The sequence below is a fragment of the Giraffa tippelskirchi genome, chromosome 3 (assembly GCF_054371585.1).
Source record: "Giraffa tippelskirchi isolate mGirTip1 chromosome 3, T2T-mGirTip1v1.2.pri, whole genome shotgun sequence".
In the NCBI taxonomy this organism is placed as follows: Eukaryota; Metazoa; Chordata; class Mammalia; order Artiodactyla; family Giraffidae; genus Giraffa; species Giraffa tippelskirchi.
Window position 1 is genome coordinate 38,259,892 of NC_137277.1, and position 6,000 is coordinate 38,265,891.

At 37.2% G+C, this 6,000-nt stretch overlaps 1 protein-coding gene across 1 annotated transcript in view; it reads left to right on the top strand.

The window, feature by feature from the left end:
* The window catches only part of UBE2G1 (ubiquitin conjugating enzyme E2 G1), a 91,744-nt gene extending 85,744 nt beyond the window's left edge, over positions 1–6,000 (top strand). The window contains exon 6 of the mRNA XM_081579909.1: positions 2,961–6,000. The gene's annotated coding sequence lies outside the window, so the exon portion shown is untranslated. The remainder of the gene's footprint in view (positions 1–2,960) is intronic.

Consider the following 6,000-nt stretch of genomic DNA (forward strand, 5'->3'; position numbering starts at 1 on the left):
CTGTGCTTTCTGTTTAATGTTGTCTTTTGATATTTTATTAATATCTGCTTCCCTTTTAACAATTGCATGTTATTAAGGTTTAAGATTTATATCTTGGAAGGAGCGGTAACACCAAGAACAGCACACCCTGAGCTCATTTCATTTCTTGTTAATGAATATTTCCCAAGGTACTGTTCTCTTGGGAAAGAAGGGGCTCTCTAGAGTACCATAGATATTATCCAGGCCAATAAAGTACTGTTCACTTGGCCAGTTAGACCAGGCACAGAAATGTTAAAACACATGCAGAGCTTTAGTGGGAGTAGTAGCAGAGCATGGTTTTAAGAAAGTCAGCACATGCCTAATACTGAATGGTTAGGATAGGTTAAACGTACGGCTGTGAGTGAGATTAGAAGTCTCCAGAGTAGAGATGTCCATTCATTTGGTATAGAGAGTAGTACTTACTAGGGCCAAGGACAGCATCCTTGAGGTGCTGGGGACAGAAGTATGTGGGCTGGTTGGTCACCAGGAGAAGAGCCAGGAGAGTGAGCTATTACAGACTTCAGAAAGGAAATGTGTGTGAATGGTCCAAAGTGGATGACATAAGGAAAAAAATAAAAATAGTTCAGTTTGGGGGAGAAGGATGGATTGGTGATGGGGGAGAGTTGTTTAGTAGTACACTTAGTGGCAGTGTAGAATGAATTGGAACTTTTGGAATCATCTGCGTGAAAGGTAATGCCCTGATATAAAGCTATTTAACTGATGGACTGCTTTCACTTAAGAATGGTTGAGATTATTGGGACACTTACCCTTGAGTGAGAAATTACCTTCATTGTTGTCTTTTAACATCCAAAAGTGGTTTTTTTGTGTTTTTTTTTTTTTTAAGCATGCTTGTCTGCTTTTTATTTTTTAGGCCTTTTAAAAGATTAAAATGTGTAGCCACATGGAAAATTAATGATATGATTCTAGTTTTAGAAATAAATGGAATAAGACACTTTGAAGCTAAACCATCTCCAGATTTGTAGGTTAGGAATCAAGAATAGTTAAGACTTGGGTTTAAGATACTTAAGTTATTTCATAAAGACATAGAGTTGATATAAAAATGGTGTGATTTTTAACAATACCACACAGATTTATTTTAAACCAGAAATGGGATATGCTTATAAAATGTAAAATGACTATTTTAGATCAACACCATTTATATGAGTATTAGGTAAATTCAGCTTCTAGAATTTTTCTTTCTAGAGAAAAGAACAGCAAACTTGCTTTTGCTGTACCAAGGCTTTTTTTCTGTTTAGAATATATTTTATTCAAAGGAGGGGAAATAGATTTTTTTTTTTTCTCTTCCTGTTGAAGAAGCTAAAGCTATTTAAAGCTGGGTTCTCACTATTAAAAGGCTTGAATGTCTGATTTTAGGTAATTAATGACTTTCTGTAGTCAGTCTTCTCTGGAGTATTTTTCTTTAAAACCTCACCTGGAAACAGTTTTTAAATGATTGTTTTGTGGCCCTGAAATTTCTTGTTCATATCATAAGAGCGTGATTATTGAATGCCTAGATTCTATACCCAGTTCTTTTTCAGCCCTGAGAAGTTAACTGGCCAGGGATTAATTTGAGTGTGGTATATAGTCTTTGGAAAAACATTTTAAGTAACATAACTTGGAAATTACAATCCTATTCATTACAATTTTTCTTGAGGGTCAGTCTGTGCCTTTAGATTTTCTAATAAAATATGTGCATATGTGTGTATCTGTGTGCAGAGGATAGAGGCTGGTGCTGGTGACAGGTTCGGTACATTCAGAGCTCTGCTGGGGATCATTTACATGGGCTGGTGGGAGCCCTTTGGGAAGAAACTTAGCAGTCATTCTCCTTCTCAGGAGCTGTCTTAGGAGGTAGTCTAGATTCTAGAAACAGGCACATGTTTGCCCATAGGTAAGCCCACAGCTTTCTTCCTGCCCACTACAGAGCTTTGGTATGGTTGAATTTGGGTGACTGCAATATTGATAACTTCATTTGGGGATTTAGAAGACACAATGAACTTTTCACATGTCTGTTGTAAGTTAAATGTTTGCCATGCTGGCTCTAATAAGTACATTTGGCTTCTTTGTTAGGAGTTTAAAATTATATCCCTTGGATCCCCAGTCATTATGTATGAGTCTTCTTTGTGACCAACAGTGGCTTGGCAGGTGATGCAGACTCCCGAGTTTCTGAAGCGCTTGATCTGATGTAACAGCTTGTGCTCCCCTTACATATTTCAAAGGACACATTCATATAATAAAAGCTCTAAAAGTCTAATCATTTCACTGGATTTTTTTTTTTAACTGAAACAAGTGTTTTGTTAACCTTTTGAACAGGAAGCTCTGCCATTTATTAGCTCTGTGACCTTGTCTTTCTTTTCTCTGTAAAATGGGGGAAACCCCTTTATATGGTGATTATGAGCATTACATGAGGTGAGTTTTTAAGGCACTTTGTGTACTGCTTGGCACATAATAAGCACTCCATAAGGTGACGGGTGTTTTTATTTAGCTGTGGTTCTTCTAGTGTAACTGAAGACATGAGATCAGCAGATACTAAACGATAGAAAACTCTAACTGGGAGAGAAGATCATTTGTTGGAGGCTGGATGGATAAAATACGTTTGGGCTGAACTTAGAGAAGTCTCTAAGTTAAGCCTGTGTGACAGAACTTTCTTCACTGATGGATATAATCTATATTTGCAGTATCCAGTATGGTAGTCACTAGACATACTGAGCACTTGATATGTGGGTAGTGTGACTGAGGAACTAAATTTAAAACTTTATGAACTATTATTTGAATTTAAAATGAAATGGTTGGATGTGGCTCCATATTGGACATGGGCAAACGTGAGCTTAAAGTGAAATGAAGAATTTGTTTCCCAAGAAGTGGAATACAAATAAAAATTGCTAATCAATTAGTCCTTTTGTAATTTTAAAATTCATTATATAATGCTGTTTGCTTTCTTGTAGGTCTCCAATTGAGAAACATGGCACTGTTTTTCCTGCACTCTACCCACCTATTGCTGGACTTCTGTTGTAACAAGTTGGCAAACACTGGCTGGAACTGGGCTGCAATAAAACATGCCAGTATCAATGCTGACAAGAGCCTAACAAGTGCCAACTTACAGATGATTACGCATTTTGAATTCTAATGAACTGTTTTAACCTTCAGGAAGAATTGTAAAGACCTGTACATAGCACAACATGATCCGGATAATATATATACTGTTCATGTACATCCACAAATACACCTTGTACCAAATAATGCTTTCTTGTAGTAGAATAAGAATCGTGTAAATTCTAAAAAATTTTAGCAGGTTTTCTTTCCCTATTCATTGTTTCTTATCAGTTTTAAAAGACTCCTTAAAGCATGTCAGATAAAAAGCAATTAGGATTAAAAGTTTCCATTTAATTTCCTTTAAACCATTGAGGCTTCATTAAACTCTTTCCACTTACTAAACTTTTGTATCTTCTTTGTTTTGACACACTCCCCTTTACTTTTATCTCTTCTGTCTGCCAGGAAGTTTTCAAATCATTTAGTTCAAATACCGAAGTACTCAATAAGCAACTACTTGATTTTTAATGATGACTTCAGAGGAGCAGTCATCACTAGGTGCTTTGTCCCTTTTGTATTGTACCTGCACCCATCTCTCAGATTGGATACAGCAATAACATTTTTTTTGTCGTTGAGAGCTCTTGAATTCAGTCATTATCCCTAGGAACTAAAAAGAGTTAGTTCTGAATTCAATTCAGATTTAAAATGATTGAAATTTACTCCCAACAACACAAAACTCTGATTTGGTTTTATTTTTGCCCTCAGATACCTAATGTGAAGGTTAGATGAATAAAGCATGCACAGCTACAGGCTTTCTTCTTAACTTCTGGGTTTGCTATTAAAAATGCTGTTTGCCCTCGTACCCTTCCCCTTAGCCCTTCATATTTCTTTGCCTCTATTCTTCTAATACTGCAGAATTTTCTCACCTATTGTACAAAGAAATTGCGATGTATATTTTCATGTAATTTGATTTTGGAATTCTGTCACCTTATGTAGTGAGTTCTTCCAAAATATAATTTTTTTCCAATAATTTGTCAAGTTGTTGGCTTTTATTGTATTGAATGAAGTTTATAATAATGAGTGCCAGAGAAGTGCAGTTTAGAAAAATCTCAGGTTGATTCCTTATGCAAACAAACTTAATACTTGAAAATCACACAGCCATGGCAGTATATGTATTGGGCTCTCTATGGATTCTTAAATGAATCTCAAAGCATTACAGGACTATAAATGCTTTGCTATTTGACATATAGATTCTGTCACTGACATAGTCCACTTGGGTTTTTCTTACTGTTTGAGCATAAGTATATTTCATACTATAAGTTTTCTAAAACAGTTTCAGGAAGTGGTAAAATAAGCATGTGCAGTGTTAGAGGTGGGCCCAGATTTCTCTGTGTTTGGCCTGAATTTGGGACTGGGAAGTCTTTGGCATAGAAGGGGCGGAACTTGAGACAATATCTGATGAGACATGGTGTTTAACTGTGAGAATCAATGAGAACTGGTGCATCTCTGCTTTGTGGGGTTTGGAGAAATGTTTTGACAGAATGAAAGGATTCCTGCAAGTAGCCAAACTTTGTGTGTCTTTTTTAAAGTGAAATAATTGAGAATGTAGTCAGAGTAGAGATTGAGTTTTCTAAATCTTAGCCCCTTCTTCACTCTGAAGCATTAAAAAACAAAAAAAAGCCTGTAAATGTGTGATGGCTGAATATGAAACTGTTTTGAGTCACTGCAGCCAGTTTTCTCCAAGAACTTCACTTGTGACTTTACTTTTTCAAAGACTCTGTCAACACTGTTTCCCCAGAGTACCAGTACTGCATACCTACCTGGGACTTTGAATGCCATCCCTTTTAAACTGTCCACATGATGGTGGTTCGTGGCAAGATGGAGTCTGAATTTTGCTCTCCTGTGGCTGTAATTCTCCTAGCAATCTCTTGAGTTAAAACCTGGGATTTGACTCTTCAGGGAGGAGCAAAGGACCAAGTAACTCAGGGACAACTATTCTTGAACTCTTAAGTGCCACTTTAATGCAGTTACTTTGGTGTAATCGTGTGTTTTTTAGGGCTAGATCTTGGGGAGTTGGAGAGCCAGAAATGAGCAAACCTCTTGATGCCCTTTACCACCTGGTGCCCTGACCGTGCTACATATGGAAATACAAACCTCGAGAGATGTTTCGGCTTCCTCTGTCAGAGGTGTCATCTGTGCCTTTCCCAGTGTTCATCTGACAGTGTGAATCTAAATGGCTCTACATTTGATATTAAACCACACAGGTGACACTGATTCCAGTGGCTTTTGTCCCAGCAATGCCTCCTCATTTGTGTGAGGTGAGTCCTCTGCTTTAGGGAAAGGATTTTTCTCCCTGACCACGTGCCAACTATCAACACCCCCTGTATAGTCTTATGGATTGTAGAACTGTTGGCTGTTTCCTAAATTTACTCCAATTTCTTGTAAAGGCTTATCGATTTCAGTCTGGGCTCATAATGAGATAGACGATTTCCGTGGCTTTCGGGCCTCTTTTGGTGAGCTAAAAATCCAAACGAGGTTGGTTTCCTTGTCATTACAAGGTAATATCTTTGTGAGGTTTTTCGACTAGTTCTGTGATCACTTGGGTGTCATAGTATCTTTAAAGGCCTTCATTCTTGGTTGTGAAATTTTATTTTATATGCTCATTCACCCTGTACAAATCTGCCCATTTGGGATTGTCATGCCTGTGTATCTTTGCCCATCTGGTCTCCAGTTGGTGGAATTACCTTTTGTGGACTGCCACTTCTCAGCATCTTTGAAATTTGACCTAACGTTGCTTCATTCCAGTTTTTTTTTTTTTTTCTGTAATTTGTTGATTGTATTTATATGAGAGTTCTGTTGTGATGTTTACTGTATTGTAAAGCACCTGGATCATGTGATGGGTGCTTGATCTATGAATTGATCTATGAATCAATAAATGATGACTTAGAGGCTGTA